Genomic DNA, 17,508 nt, shown 5'->3' on the forward strand with positions numbered 1-17,508 from the left:
TGAAACTAAATTAATGCACGTAGCTGCGCCAAATTTCCACATCACATATGTAAAATACACTTAGTTATTCGTCTGACTAATAATATACCAAACAAATCAGAACATATTTGTGATTTAAAGCCGATTTAAAAAATACACAGAAATCGGGAATATGACAGGAGTATATTTTATATACTGTAATTTTAAATGTGGTACAACATTTATTTTTAAAATAATATATGGATATTCATTAGGTGCAGCAGATTACTTTGTTCAAACAGATTTAGTTCTATACAAGAAGCTGTACGGTAATTGTGTTGACAGCACCACTTTATTTGGGACTAATTCTGGGTAATCAATCGATCTTAAAACTGTGGCATGAATTCCACAATATCTTAGAAACATAATTTGAGATTCTGGTCTGTGATGATTGGATTCCAGCAGAAGTTCCAGAAACACATGCTGCAAATTTCACGTTCTACTACATCCTTGTGACTCCGAAGCCCAATGAAGAACACTGAACTCACTGGTCTGGTGTTTGCTCTCTGGCATGGAGCATTTCCATTCCTGACATACCCATTAAAATGGGATGCACTTGGTCAGCAGCAACAACACTCAAACATAAAGGCTTTGGCATTCAAGCAATCATTGGTTAGTATCAATGAGCCCAGCAGCTTGCGTCTATGGACTGTTGGCACCCAAATTCTGGCCAATACTATTTGTGAGCTTCAGCAGATATGAAGATTCATTCAAACATCTTCAGATGTCCAGTTTTGGTGAGTTGCCCATTGCAACCTCACAGTTCTTTGCTTACAGAATTGAAACCCTGACAGTATTCTGCTGTACTACATCAAGTTTTGACATGCTGTGTCTTCTGAGATGCTTTAAGCTCACAACAATTGTACAGAGTGGTTATCTAGGTTGGAAGGGCCCTTTGTCAACTTGATCCAGTCTGGAAACTCTCAATTGATCCCTCTAATAATGTTTTTTTCTATATCGCACTTTTCTGAGCAAACTCTAGAGACTGTGGTGAAATTTTGAGGAGATAAGCAGCAAAAGAGACACTCAAACCATCCAGGCGGGCACCTACCATTACGTTTTCACCCCCTTCTGATGCTTGATTTAAACATTAACAGCAATTGCTGGCCTATACCTTTATGGTTTTATATACTGCACTGAAGTCAGTTACTGTAAAGGACACAAACAGGAGCATACTTGTGAGTGTGACTGTAATACAATGAACAGCTAATAATGCAGGAAAGTGCTATTGTTTTTAGTATATTTAATTTTTGTTTAGACTTTATTTATCTTTGACTTTGTCACTTTTGCAAGACAAAAACGTAGACAACAGTCGCTAGTTTGTTCGTTACCACATTCAAAAAGCACAGTCTCAGTTTCTAACATGTTATTATTTTGTGTTCTGGAATGGCTCGACCATTGATACTCAAACATAAAGGTTGCATAAGTCAAATCACGAGGGCGACATCGCGTGGTAAATAGGAGTGTTTTCATACACTTTCTTCTGTGCATTGCTATCATGGACATCTACTCCCATCTTGTGTTGCAACTCAGGTAATGCAGCTCTACCCGCCATTGCAGGATTTATGGAATTTCTTTACATTTAGTAAGTCTACACACTTAAGCAGTTAAGTGTGTTTAAGCAGCTAAGTTTTATATGTGATAAAGAACGTGACGGCTCAGAACATTGTAACCTTTTTTGTCTTTTTTGTTTTTAGAATACTCAGGAATATACATGCACTAGTCTGAAATAGTAAAGTCTATATTATACACTTTATGTTTATAGGTAGATGTCGATCAGTTATGGTCGAAATGTGGACGACAGAACTGTACTAAATAAATAAATGTTCACTCGTATACGCTATATAAGCTGTTGTATATCTGTGTATTGTATAGTAAAGTACAATAAAACTAAATACAATACGTAAGTATAGACTTAAGTATAGACCTGTAGTGTTAAAGGAGCTATAAAAAAAAGGAATCTGTCCTTTAAAAATGTTTATCCTACAGGTGCATTTCACTGAATATCATTGAATATCCTTGAAAAGACATTATCATATTATCTCATAGAATATAACTAAAAGTAACTTTATTTCAGTAATCATACATTTATACTCACTAATTGTGGAAACTTCACACTAGACCTCAAGCATCTTTGCCTGTGTGTCTCTCCACTCTTCCTCCAGACTCTGCTCTCTTGATTTCCGAACGAAATGCAAAATTTACTGATGGTCAGTAATGGTTTGGAGAGACAGGTCATCTGCTGGTGTTGGTCCACTGTGTTATATCAAGTCCAAAATCAGTGCAGTGTTTTCTCAGAAACTCTTACAGCACTTACAGCGCTTCCCTCTGCTTACAACGTTTATAGAGATGCGGATTTTATTTTTACAGCAGGACCTGGCACACTGCCAAAGGTACCAAATGGTACCTTTATATAATATTATATAATATTCTAATTTTCTGAGACACTGACTTTTGGGTTTTCATTGGCTGTAAGCCATAATGATCAACAATAAAATAAATAAACGCTTAAAATATATCACTCTGTGAGTAATACATCTATATAATAACATAATAGTTTAAAAATTTGAACTGAATTTCTGAAATAAAGTAACTTTTCAATGATTCAATACTCTTTTGTTTGAGATGCAGCTCTGAGTCCAAGGCACAATGAATGTAATTGGTTCTCAGCCAACGGGCGGGGAGAAACGTGATTGGTTAGTAAGCTATAGGCGGAGATTTTGCCCTAACCCTTGGACTAATGGGAGGAGTTGAATCAGATACAGCCCCACCCCCTGGACTTGTACTTCTGCAGCCAGTGTAATTTTGTCCATAAACCGGCTGAAGTGGTTCTTTAGCCCGTCTGTTATAATTTGCAGTTGCGCATGTGCAGTAGCGTACTCTTTTCCACAACTCACTGAAGCCCTTTTTGCACAGGAGACAACAAGCTAGCTAATGGAGTGCTCGGAACCTCTCCTCAGACGGCCTGAGTATGTCTGCTCAACACGGAGTAAGTTATATACAGGCCAAAACACTTTTACACAACCACTCTTCTCATCTTTCACTCCTTAAAAGACTTTAATGCGCTAAAAGATGCCGCAATATGGCTGTTTGTTGTGTAAAAAGGCCACAGGACTGATAACATGATGTTAAAGAGTTGTGTATGTGAGTACCTACCAGTCAAGTAGTTGGCGGCCTGTACCCATCGATAACAAGTGCTCCTTACAGACATTGCGCATGCGCCGCTCTACAGGTTTGAACGTGTTTAATCAAAATTTTTTTTCATTGGTTTATTAAATAACCTAAGCTCATTATTTGCTTAAGTTTTACAGAAGTGAAATGTCATTTAAGAATAATAATAATAATAATAATAATAAAACAGAACTAGTCACTTGCGCACCTGGAGCATGTTCTAATATAATGCTTTTTGTATTTTTATTTTTTATCATCTGTATTAATTTTTAATATATATTTTTAATGTAGAAAAATGTAAGATATTCAAATGAATTTGGTCAGTCTCAATGTCCTCACACATTACTAATAATTTTAGCTTACACAGATACAAATTACAAATCCATTTAAACACCTATCCATTACTGTAAATAATTTGTTGCATAGATATATGTAACAAATAGAGTCTATAGCGTAAATAAATAAGCTTACTTGTAAAACTCAGCCAACCTGATAAACATATGAATAACCACTGTGCTTTAAAAACTATGAAACTGGTCACTAAGACATATATCAGAATCTAAAAGAGCTACTAATAAGAGGGAATCTGTGTACATGATTGTCCATTTCATGTAACTAAAGATAGGATCATCCTAGCATATGCATGCGTTTTTTTAAGTTCAGTGCATGATATTTAAACAGAAATGAGTAAAGTGTCATCATGTTATATAGTTATATGTGTGTGGTTAAGGTTGTCAGCCCTTAAATTTATCATTCAGTATATGTCAGTGTATGTATATCAGTATATTGGGCAGTGTTGGCTTAGTGGTTAGGTAACAGGGTTTTTAATGACATGATTGTGGGATTGATATCCATTTGGCTCTTGATTAAGGCCCTCAATCCTCACTGCTCCCTGGGTACTATAGAGATGGTTGGCCACCACTCTGGAGGTGTGTGTGTGTGTGTGTGTGTGTGTGTGTTTGCTAGCTACATAGAGTTAAAAGCAGCGACGTTTCTGCGTGTCCACCACAATTATGATGAATAATGTCGTCTTGTCTGGTTTTGAGAAGGCAGTAAACATTACAAAGAGGGATAATACTAATCATAATATACCTTCTCTGTTTAGATGTTGTTAACAATTTGATGTATTTGCATAAACTATGCCACTTTTGAGATGACTACTTTGAAGTTATTGTCAAGCCCTTCATGAACTAATTTATGTGTTAGTGCTGAGGCAGGAGGTTAGTACACTCTAAATGATCTTTATAGGCTTTACGTCAATGTTTATAGCAAGTTTGCTATTCGTTTTGACATCAAAATGGTCAGACATGTCCAAAGTTTACTTTATTATTAAAACTCTAATAAAATTAGATATATTTACTTTTAGTACCTCTTTTTCACCCTTGTACACCCTTATATATATATATATATATATATATATATATATATCTTCTTAGACTTCTATGGACTTTAAAATACTTAAATGTAATTTGTTCATCAAGCCTTTATGTTAAAGAAATAATTAGTCAATTTACTATAGTAAAATTTTTCAGTGTAGAAATTATGCTATGTACTGTATGCTAAATTGCTGACAGCTAATTTGAAACAGGAGCAGTTTACAACAAGTTTGCTATTCGTTTTGATATCAAAATGGTCAGACATCCAAAATTTACTTTATTATTAAAACTCTAATAAAATTAGATATATTTACTTTTAGTACCTCTTTTTCACCTTTGTACTTATATATATATATATAGTACAATAAATATGTGTCACTGTGTCAATGTAAAAAATATGATATGTACTGTATGCTGTATGCACTGTTATTATTAAAATCTAAAGTACGAGAAAAGAACACGTCACCATGCGTAATCATATACCCCAAACCTGGGTTTTCTAATTTTACCCACAAAATTCCCATGTACATGCAGGTTTGCATTCCAACACACCTATACTCTTTGATGCCTGAGAATATGTAAAACATATATTTAGACTATTGGGTTCCACTTGGAGTTGAACTCTGTAACTCTGTGTAACTGTAACCCCGGCATGTTAGTAAACATGCCCGCCAAGTTTTGACGAAGAAGCGTGTCTGCAGTGAGAATGAAGATCATTTCACTCCGGCAGCTGTCTGGGTGAAAGGAGATCCACTGTGGGGCCTGACCTCTGCACCTCTGTTATCACTAGTCACTGACCCCAGGCTGTGTGGAAGTGCTGCTCAGCACCCTGAGGGACAGGCCTGTACACTGTCTCAACCTGCTGAGACACACACACACACACACAGCAGCAGTCTAGCCTGCTAATGCTGCTGCTGTTGTGGTTGGAGTTTGGGAGGGTGCTGGATCAGGCAAGTGTAGAATAGATCATGATTTATTGTCATTGACTGCAGTTGAGCCGTGATGTTCACAGGACCCCATATTTGAACACTTGTCATACGCATAATTTTTTTTTGTATCACTAACAACAATGTGCAAAAAATAAACATACTAGAAAATGACCAAACAACTTCCAGACAATGGATTCAAAGAAGCGTGCCATAGAAGAATCACCTACTATTTCCTGTAGAACCATTTGAAAGAATCAAGAACGCTTAACAGACAGTTCTTTAAAGAACCTTGTTTTTAAAATGAGACGTGTAAAATTAAAGAAACATATATTTATACATACAAATGTGCATGGATCAGCCACCATTTTTGTACAAAATATTAGCATTTTGTTATTCTGTAACTGTAATTATTATTATTTATAATATATTATTTATAATAATTATTATTGGTGGACACTGAAGTGTTTAGAAACTCCAGCAGCACTGCTGTTTCCTTATCCACTCAGACTAGCAGAACACACACTAACATCTCATACGCCACCAACATGCCAGTGGCACTGTAGTGCTGAGAATAACAGGGTGACAAAATAATAACAAAGTTTTAAAAAAGAAACTGGTGGACAATGACTGTAATTATAGAATTACAAAGAGAACTTCAAAAAAGCTGATAAAAATGGACAGTGTCTGTAAAGAAAGAAGGTAATGTTAATGCTATAACTGGTAATCTAATTTCAACTATAATCCTAACAAGGTAAAGCTGTATAACAGTTCAACAGTTTTCCAATTTTACCTCCAAGCCAGGAACCATTGAAGGTTTATTATTTTTAATAAAGTAAAAAAAAAACAGGCTCCAAGTGGTCCAGTGGAATAAGGTGCTGTTATTATGATCCAAGAATCATGCTGCTTGTCATCAGCAGCCGGTGTCCGAGGGAGCACAATAGGACTTGCTTTTTCAGGGGGTTGTAGATGGCGCGCTCTCTCTCCCCACATCATTCCAAGACTGAAGTTGGTTAGCACAGCAGCTCCAAGCTTTCTCTGATGCTGCACCAGGTGGCTTTCAAAAAGAGTCTGTGGCCAAATTCACATGTGTTGAAGGAAGCATGTGCTACAGTCTTCTCTCTCCAGTAGCGTTGCTAGTGATAGGGGAATTCATCAGAGGTGGAAAAAGTACTGAAAAATTGTAATTAAGTAAAAGTACCTTTACTTTGCTAGAATTCTACTAAAATAAAAGTAAAACTACCTATCTAAAAATCTACTCGAGTGAAAGTAAAAAAGTACTCAATTTAAAATGTACTTTGAGTAAAAGTTACATAGTTACTTTTAATTATTTGATGTAAAAAAGTACAACAACTTATAAATTAAATTATTATTCCACTTAATAATTTGGACCCTTCAGGCAGTATTTGTTCAGACCATCCCATAAAACATTTTCAAGAACAAGTGGCATAGGTTTCTATGATCCATTTTTTTCCTTTACTGTTAAAATGTATGGTCATATAGATGACTATAAACTGTATTTGTACAGTTTTACAGGTCATTGTTATTTTTTAACTTGCAATTGTTATGCTTTAACTGCTATTTAAATGTTTTTTTAACATTCAAGCAGATTGTTTAATGATAAAAAAAATACTTACCACCACATGCTTTCTCAGGTTTGATGTTGAAAGCTGACAGTTCTGTCCGGCAGGACAGACACATTTTGCATTGCATGAGGACGTTATTACCCTGTTATTTCACGCGCGAGCATCCGTGCGCGGGAGCATCTGTGCCAATTATTATTATTATTTTTTAATTCTGACAATTGTCTTTTTCCCAGCATTTTAGTTTTTACTCAGTAATGGGGAGTTTTCCAGTGTAGCAAAGTAAATTACTTGTGTCAAAATGTACTTCAGTAAAAGTAAAATGACCTATTTTAAAAACTATTTTAAAAATTACAAATTACTCATAAAATCTACTCAATTACATTAACTTGAGTAAATGTAATTCATTACTTTTCACCTCTGGAATTCATATGAACAGATTGGGGTGAAACTGAGGTAAAATTAGAAAGAATTAAAAATTAAATAAGATTAAGCAAGTATGGAGGGATGAGTAAAGTGAAGGTTCAGCTAGAAAGGACAGAGAAATAAAAAGAGGGAGGGTGAGACACTGAGAGTGAAGGGGAGAAGCAGGGTTCAAAGAGCCACAAAGGCACAGTATTTAAGTTGTCAGCATTTGGGATAACTGGCATTGTTGTGCTAACTGTGTGGGTTTATTCTCTCTCTCTCTCTCTCTCTCTCTCTCTCTCTCTCTCTCTCTCTCTCTCTCTCTCTCTCTCTCTCTCTCTCTCTCTCTCTCTCTCTCTCTCTTTCTCTCTCTCTCTCTCTTTCACACAGGCACACACATTTCTCCTCTGACTGTCTTTCTCTGAGGCCTGGTTGAGGCTATGTCAGCAGCAGCTCTTATCAGGGTGAGTTATGGGCCTGTCTGCAGTAATGGTCTGTCACACACTCTGCCTGCCAGCTGTCTGATTCGCTCTTCTGTTACTTGGTCATCCCACATCAGTGCCGAAGCCACTGACCACTCACCAAGAGAAAGAGAGAGAGCCTGGAGAAAACAGAGGGAGAGTAAATACAGAATGTGTTTGCCTTTTACATAGCATATTTGATTATATATTTGATCACATTTTACACTGTACAGCTCTGGAAAAAATAAGAGATCACTTGAAAATAATGAGTTTCTTTAATTCTTGGATTTTACCCAATTGAAAACCTCTGGAATATAATCAAGAGGAAGATGGATGATCACAAACCATCAAACCAAGCTGAACTGCTTGAATTTTTGCACCAGGAGTGGCATAAAGTTCTCAAAAAGCAGTGTGTAAGACTGGTGGAGGAGAACATGCCAAGATGCATGAAAACTGTGATTAAAAACTAGGGTAATTCTACTAAATATTGATTTATGAACTTTTAAACCTTTATTAATATGAACTTGTTTTCATTGAATTTTTGAGGTCTGAAAGCTCTGCATATTTTTTGTTATTTCAGCCATTTCTTATTTTCTGCAAGTAAATTCTCTAAATAACAATATTTTTATTTGGAATTTGGGAAAATGTTTTCTGTAGTTTATAGAATAAAACAACAATGTACATTTTGCTCAAACATATACCTATAAATAGCAAAATCAGAAAACTATTGTTTTTTTTAGACCTGTATTCATGCACTTTAACACATTTAATGTTAAATGTACACAGGGTGTGTTGTAGCAGCTTGCATACACACAAGTTATGTCATACCACTGCTGGATTTGTTGCCATACACTGTATTATGGAAGGCCTGGAATCTCTATTCAGTTCAACACACTGTTATTATTTTTTAAAGGCATGCTTCATTTAGACCCACAAAAGCATTAAACATCACTTGTCAGTTCAGATTTCAGCCACTAGAGGGCAGATTTCCATTTCTGTAAAATTCTTGGTTAGATTACTGATTTGCATTGAGCAATATCTCATACTCAAGAATGCAAGAACACAGTAATGCATCAAAAAAATCTAATAGAAATTAATAAGCCTATTGATTCATATTCCAATTTATATGCAAATGGTTTTTGTAATGCTATAAATTTCATTCTGTGGTGACTTCATTAGTCTCTATACATTTTGTTATGCATCTTATCAATTATTTACATGTACAATTCTATGGGCTTCCCCTTTATACAAGGCAGGCAAATAAGGGTTTTAAATGCATTCACTACTTCTTGCACATTAATATTAAATAATGGAGATGAGAGAATCCTTACAGGCCCATGCATTTCACATGTCACTAGTTGATGCCTGAATAAAGTCATGATTATTTTATTCTCACTGATGCAAAGTAGGCAGAGATGCTGTGTTCTGGCATCTGTTATTAAACCGACTTTATATCTCATAATGTAGAGGAATAAACAGGAGGACGTTGTGTGGTAAATGCAAGCTCCCATGTTCTTACCAGTTCAGCAATAAACAACCTTGCACCAATATTTTAGTAATAAAACAATGCACAAACAAAAGTAATCTTTGTCAGTTTCTAATAGTAACTTGCTTAATTACATAAAAAGGTGCAAGATACGAACATTTAACCCTTTCAGGCATGAAGTGTTTCTTTTAAAATATCAGATTTACTGAGTCCAAGATCAAGATTTCTGAGGTCTTTTTTCTGAGTAAGCATTGTTCCCTAAGTAGTACTGACTTGATTACTTATGTTTCTTATTTAATAATGGCAATTTCATTGCTGGGTGCTATATAGGTTGGTTAATGTATCATGAAATAAGAACACATCCAGTGGGCTGCTCAAAACATAATTTTTTTGCTTTAGTGTTCATTTTGTTAATTTTCAGAAAATGTATGTATGTCCTAAACTTGACTGCATAACGAGAAATGAGACAAAAACTAAGACGTTTCTCTCAGTAACTCCAGTGCCTGAAAGGGTTAAGGTGCCTGTAGTAGTCTATTGTAAGGGAAGATTAGATATTGTAAATCATAGCACAATCAAAAGCACACTGACCCATATTTCATTTTTTTTAGAACATGTTAGTTATAATTAGTTCTTTTATGTAGTTGATATAACCTAACAAAAAGCACACAGGTTAAATGTTTACAGACGTTTCCTGTGATTCATTTTTCCATTTTCTAAAATGTCATGAGAATTTATTCAGAATTTATGTCTTGAAGGAGTTCCTGGAGTTGCTGAACAATACTTGATTCTTTTCTTTCTCGATGTGAAGCTCCAGTTCATCTCTAACCACCCACCCATTTTAGTTAGGATTGTGGAGGCCAAACACTTTTTGTTTACTACATGATTCCATATGTTTCTCTTAATTGTATTCATGTCTAATATTAATCTGCAATGTAGAAATGAATTAGAGAAAAACAAAATGTGTCCCCAAAGACACTGTTTTTCTGTTTTTTTTTTTTTTGTTTTTTTTTTTTCTGATTATGCAATACTGAATTACACAGCTTATATATTTAAAAATTATTTCCAAAAGGTTTTGAAAAACAGTGTAGTCCATATTTTAGAGAATTGTTAACTGACCCTATTCCCCTGGTAGGAAATGTGCTTTCTTTTTCTCAGGATTTTTACATGACTTTGAAACAGCATGTGTTTTTGTGATTGGACACATCACATTTGGGTTTTATGTAATACACAGGGCTTACAGAGATCAGTGATTATGATTGGGTAATGAAGATGGAGCTCAGCCATATTTGACAGAAGTATAATGTAATGCTATTTTAGTATACAGTGCCTTTATCAGCATAGAGGAATTTAAAATAAGTTTAAAATAGTTGTTTCCTGTTGTAAATTAAGCAGCTTGGACTGTGTGTCTCTACACTCTTCCTCCAGACTCTACTTCCTTGATTTCCAAATGAATTGTAAAATTTACTGATGGTCAGTGATGGTTTGGAGAGACATGTCATCTGCTGGTGTTGATCCACTGTGTTATATCAAGTCCAAAGTCAGTGCAGCGTTTTCCCAAAAAAATCTTACAGCACTTCATGCCTCCCTCTGCTGCTAACTTTTATGGAGATGCGGATTTCATTTTCCAGCAGGACTTGGCACACTGACCAACACTGCCAAAAAAAAACAAATTGGTTTGATATAATATTCTAATTTTCTGAGACACTGATTTTTGGGTTTTCATTAGCTGTAAGCCATAATGATCAACAATAAAATAAATAAACACATAAAATAAATCACTCTGTGAGTAATACATCTATATAATATGAGTTTCACATTTTGAACTAAATTACGTAAATAAAATTCAACTTTTTTTTTCAAATTTTTCAAACTTTTCAATTATATAAAATTGTTTTTGAGATGTACTAGTAAATTAACGATACTTTGTACTACAAATTATTCTCATGCAAAATATTAGAATTCGTATAGTGGTAGTTTATTACTATAACTTAAATACCTTTGATGACAATACATGAAATTAGCACAGCAATACCTGTTGTAGTGTTGTGTCTATGTAAAACAATCTTTGTATTGAATCTAATTACCTACATTGTATTTTGTGGGACAGTTAAAACATTTAACAGGCTCAGGGTTCTGATTGGATCCCTTTGCCTCTCTCTTTCTCTCTGAAGGAGCAGTAGGAGGGTGGGGGTGGTGTAGTATGCAGTGTATGGTGTGTATGTGTGTATATGAGGGCCACTAGCTAGCTGTACTCTGTCTCTATTTGTCGTGAGCTCTGACAGCATGATCTATCTCTCCATCTTAGAGTTGGCGAGGAAACAAGAGGCAATAATTAAACCTTCTTCTGGACAGAATGTGTCACAAGTCTCTCTCTCAGACACATACATACACACACACTTGCACATGCACAAAAGCATGTGGGTCTACCACTTATATTGTTGCTATGCATTACCCTGTCTGAGCATTTTACTCTTACTTAACATTTAAACAGCATAATAAAAACTTAAAAAGTGCAATATTATGTTAAAATGTATTATCTGTGTAGTAGTAGTAGAAGTCATATAACATAATATACTTGCACTTTTTTTTAACTTGTAAGCTTCAAAATGTTATGCAGTGACTGTGAACTATTACATGTACTTTATAGTTTTAATTGTAGTCTATATAAAATCCTGTTTCCTTATATCATGTACTATGCCCCTATGCATACTTAGTATGTAATATGATATAATATGATTATTTATAAATGTAATATGAACAGTGGCTTCAATCATTATTCCCAAACATCATCATCACTTTTATATTTGTTTTCTTAGAATTTATTTATTATCTGTTAATATGTGTGTTTTTGTATTTTTGATTCAATACTTTGTCGTTTGAATTAAAAACGTCTTGTAAGTTTATTTACAGATATAAAATAAAATAAAAATATGCACAATTTAGAGCATATATAGAAATTTTAGAGCACTGAAAAAATAATATAAATGACACGACAATAATTGATGTAGAGTTAATTCTGTATCTGGCTCTCACTAGCAGGACAGAGGCAGCTTTCATGATGGCGAACTTTTCTCATTTGCTGCATTTGCTGCGAGTCTTTGCCGCTGAGTGCTGGATCCCTCAGCCTGCCTGTCACGCTGTGTGCTGTGGCTGAGATATCCCGAGCCAAAGAGCAGCTTGGAGAGGGTAATCCATCTCCATCACTTAAATGATTATCCCCATTAATCTGGTGTAAACTAATAAAGTCAACAGTGCCAGTGCTAGGCTGAACTTCATTAAGTCTTTAGTACATTTAATATGGCTTAATGTCCTCAGCTCGGTGGCGGCTGCTGCTGCCTCACCTGGGCCGCCGCTCCCCAGAGAGCTGCTGGAAGGATTGAGGCCGTTTACGTCGTGTTTCGTTTGCTCTTTTTTTTTTTCCCCAGGTTTGTTTTCCTGAGTAAGACGGTGTCTGTTGGTATGACATGCGTGGATAGATGGAAGGGAAGAGGTTGGGAGAGAGGGAAATAAGAAAGAATGAGCGGAAGAGAGAAGCAGCCGTGCTGGAGATTTAATTTGCCCAGCCAGACCTCAGATGGGCCCCTGCAGTCAAGGGTTTAATTTGGCTTATCGCGTTATAAAGACGACCCGGGCCGAGTAATCAATCATCGGCCTGTCAGGGGGACAGGCAGTTGTCGTAAGCAAGCGCGACTTCCCGACGTGAGGCCGTTTTAATTGGCTGCAAATTGACTGCTTTATTGTTTTGTTTTTTTTGGAACGTCTTACTAAAAGTTTGCTCAATTAAGGCCAATGAAGAAGCGGGCCCTCAGCTCAGCCCCCTCTCTTCCCATATCCTCAGTGGGGAAAGGCCTATTGGTGGCTGTTACACCGCCATTGTAGGTCTTGTTGACACTTGATGGCTGAGTGTGTTTCCCCCTGTAAGCGAGTGGAGGGCCGTCTGCCTTGTGTTAAGAAGTGACACTGTTTACTGCGCTGAGTGATGCCGTGCTGCCTCCGACCATTATCCTGCTAAACAGAACATAACTCTCCCTCTCGCCCACTGTAGAGTCCTCTCCTGACAAAATAAGTGCTAGCTCCAATAAACAAAAAGAGGAAGATAAATGTGCACGCTTCACACTACCACATATATTTATCACCCTCAGTGTATCATGTCAGTATATATCCTTTGTGTCAAAAGATGACATACAATGTCATCAAAGAAAAATACAATTTCTCTCTTTTGTGTTTCTCTCTTTTTGAAACTAGACACCCACCTCTACCCAGCAGTCATCTCCTCTCATCGAATATCAAAGGCCAAAATCTCAACCAACTTCTCAGATTCTGCGTGTGGGATGGGAAAGAAGCAATTTTCCAAAATCCCACCAGACCCACAGCGGTGCTCGACTCCTGCCATGAGCTTCCTGCCCCGGTCTAGCTGCTGCTGTCAGTATGACTCTCACTGCCTGCCTGACTTATATTTATGACTCTGGTGCAGCGAGGTTAAGTCGCTTCTGTTTAGTCAGTTTATGAGTGGTGTCTCCTCTGTCTCCTCTCTACTTGTATCTCCATACAAGCTTATTCTGCTCTTCTTCTCTGCAGGAAAGAGAGAAAAAAATGTAATTGGCCACTTCATGTCAAGCAGACTAAAAATAATAGACTGAACTAATGATTCATACCAAAAATGTAAAAGTACCAAAAGTAATAATAAATGATGGGACATCCTTATACTGGTGTTCATGGTTTAAGGAAACTCAATATACAGTACTTCTTATAAGAATATCAGTATAGGGTAGAGAAGGGCGATACTGAGAATTTTGGTATCGATCCGATACCAAGAAAATGCAGGGCCAGTATTGCCGATATCGATACTGATACTTTTTTAATATTTAAGCTTCATAGATCCAAAGGATCCAAAAGACCTAGGAAGAATTTAGCCAAATATTGTACATGACAACAAAATACCTAACTATCACAATCAACATTTTTGTTTAGAATCAATGAAACAGTTACAAAACAAAGTTAGCCAAAGTTGACATCAGGAAACCTTTTATTTTTTTGAGGTAGAAAAAGAGAAAATAAAATAAAAATTCTCTCACTAGACATCTTTTCTAGTTCTTTCTTTCTTTGTTTATTTTTTCAATTAGAATTGTTCTTAGGAAAAACAAAAAAATAAGGAATTTTCTTTTTTTTGTGCAATTCTGTCTTTTCCTAAATAAACAGAGTGTAAAAAAAAAATAGAAATAATTAAAAAAATAATTCATACTTTGGTCGTGTCTCTCTACATATCAATCTTTTTACAAGTATTATAAGTATTGTTCAATATCAAAACCAGTGTTAATATTGATAGTATCGATATTTGGATCGATCCACCCACCTCTAGTATAGGGTTGGATAGATTACATGAGAACAATGTTCATTTTCATTTGAACATGTAAAATGAGGACTGCCCATCTTAGCTTCCAGGATAAAAAAAAAAAACTGTACAGTTAAACTCGAAGAAAAAAAAAATTTCTATTGGCCCATTTGTCACAAAAGTCCAATAACGTATAATGTAAAGAGCAAGAAGTGAACAACAACAACAAAAATAGATGCAAGTTGTTTGCATAGTAACGATAAACTACAGCCATAACCTTAAACCCAATGGCACCTGTTAAGTGTTATATAAGGCATCAAGTGAACACTCACTTTTTGAAGCCCAGCTCTCCTATGTGTCTAAATAATATCGATGCTTGATGTATCTTTCTGATTTTAGTCTCTACAAACTAGCTAAGAATAATTTGTAAGTCACTTTGGATAAGACCGTCTTAAATGTGAATGAAGCTGATATTTTGGGAGCTGAAAAAATAAGCAAGCCACTTTGACAAAGACCAGATTGTAATGCCTAGATGACTGACTGGGTCGGAGCATCTCTAAAACTTCAGGCAAGTTTTGTGGGGTGTTTCTGGTATGCAGTGGTCAGTACTTACTAAAAGTGGTCCAAGAAAGACAACCGGTGAAGTGATGACAGGGTCATGGGCACCCAAGGCTAACTGACTTGCTGGGGAGTGAAGGTTAGTTAGCCTGTCTGCTTCCACTGATTCTATAGATGAGCTTCTGTCGCACAAATTACTGAAAGTTTACCCTGACTCTGTCTCTATACAGCTCTAAAAAAAAAAGTAAGAGACCATCTCAGTTTCTGTTAATAAATTTCTCTGATTTTGCTATTTGTAGGTATATGTTTGAGTAAAATAAACATTTTTGTTTTATTCTATAAACTACAAACAACATTTGTCCCAAATCCCAAATAAAAATATTGTCATTTAGAGCATTTATTTGCAGAAAATGAGAGAAGATGCAGAGCTTTCAGACCTCAAATAATGCAAAGAAAACAGTTTCATATCATAGTTTCATAGTTTTAAGAGTTCAGAAATCAATATTTGGTGGAATAACCCTGTTTTTTAATCACAGTCTCATGCTTAGCATGTTCTCCTCCACCAGTCTTACACACTGCTTTTGGATAAATTTATGCCACTCCTGGTGCAAAAGTTCAAGCAGTTCAGCTTGGTTTGATGGCTTGTGATCATCCATCTTCCTCTTGATTATATTCTAGAGGGTTTCAATTGGGCAAAATCAAAGAAACATATCTTTTTAAGTGGTCTCTTGTTTGTTTCCAGAGCTGTGTCTTGTGGAGCTCAGAGCTTTTTTGGTGTTGCATGCTTTTAATGTTTAGGCTGATTGATGCATAATATGTAATGTATAATAGATATATAACTATGCATAATGATTGCATTTCGTATGCAGCTTCTAACATTATGAGTAAAACTGTTGTGCACATATGGCAAAATTATGGTTAGTTGATTTTGTATGTGAAATTTTGACACAAAACTATAGAAAACAGAGTTCTTTACATTTTAATAAACAGTTACTTGCTGAAATGTATGTATTATGAAAGGATTACTCGGATTAAAGAATATATAAACTGTACAAAGTTTATAGTATATTTAATTTAGGGTTTATTTTGGGAAATTTGTAAATGGAAATTCTGCTGAAAAATAATGAACTTTCACAACATTTGTGTCTGATCGTACATTCTCTTTCTCTCTATTCTCTAATCGGTTTTGTAGTCTGCTCAGTGTCAGCGGTTGGTATGTTGCACAGGCTTGAGCTTACCTGATGAACCTGTAATGTTTCAGGCATGTAGGCCACATTAGAATCCATGACTGGATCTGTTGTTGAAGGCCTAATCCCTTGTGTGTTTCATTGCTGATTCCTCTCCTCAGCTATCAGATCTACCACCCATACCACCCCACCTAAAACCAGTGTGTTTTCTTTTCCTTGTACCATTAACTCAATCTGAGATAGCCTTTGACCTTCGTGCTGAGGCTATAGTGCTAAGAAAGCTCTGTGGAATGATTTTACCTTTTACCCTGTTTTGCTGTCTGAGTGAAACAGAAAAAACATTAATTTATTCCCATTAATCAAACAATATTACTTGAGATGAATAATTGATTTTAACAGCTTAGATGCATTTAATTCTTTGAACTTTAATGCAATGTTACAATATAGAAAAATAACATGCATCATTGCTTGTTTAAAGCGGCAGTCACTACAATTTGTTTTAAATAAACTGAAAGCAGTAGTATTCCTGAGTTGAGAGGGGACTAAATATTTATTTAAATAGCATCAGTGTCCTGCCTTGACCATCCCTACAATGTTTAATGTGAATATAGAGTGTTCGTTTTGGTTTGTTGGATGTAATTGCTTCATATTTTATTTGACAGTATTTAGTAAATAAGCTAAATGGACAAAACTGTATACTCAAAAAACACAGAATTTCACTTGAATAGAATGGAATACAATAGAATACAATATTTCAAAACAGGGGTGAGCAAGTAGGGAGATTTGAGAGAGACCCCTGAAGCACCCATGATTTAAAATATTAATTAAATATACAGCTCTGGAAAAAAGAATAAGAGACCACTTCATTTTCTGAGTCAGTTTATCTGATTTTGCTATTTATTAGTATATATTGGAGTAAAATGAGTATTGTTGTTTAATTCTTTAAACTACGATCAACATTCCTCCCAAATTCAAAATATAAATATTGTCATTTAGAGCATTTAA

General features: G+C 35.5%; 1 long non-coding RNA gene across 1 annotated transcript; it reads left to right on the forward strand.

Annotated features, from left to right (window-relative positions):
• Positions 1–2,805: 2,805 nt before the first annotated feature.
• Positions 2,806–14,468, forward strand: LOC111196014 (uncharacterized). The gene is made up of 3 exons (XR_002651955.2): positions 2,806–3,007; positions 7,870–7,943; positions 13,672–14,468. It is a non-coding gene; the product is annotated as an uncharacterized LOC111196014 (long non-coding RNA).
• The last annotated feature ends 3,040 nt before the right edge of the window (positions 14,469–17,508 follow it).

Source organism: Astyanax mexicanus, chromosome 7 (assembly GCF_023375975.1).
Source record: "Astyanax mexicanus isolate ESR-SI-001 chromosome 7, AstMex3_surface, whole genome shotgun sequence".
Lineage (NCBI taxonomy): Eukaryota > Metazoa > Chordata > Actinopteri > Characiformes > Acestrorhamphidae > Astyanax > Astyanax mexicanus.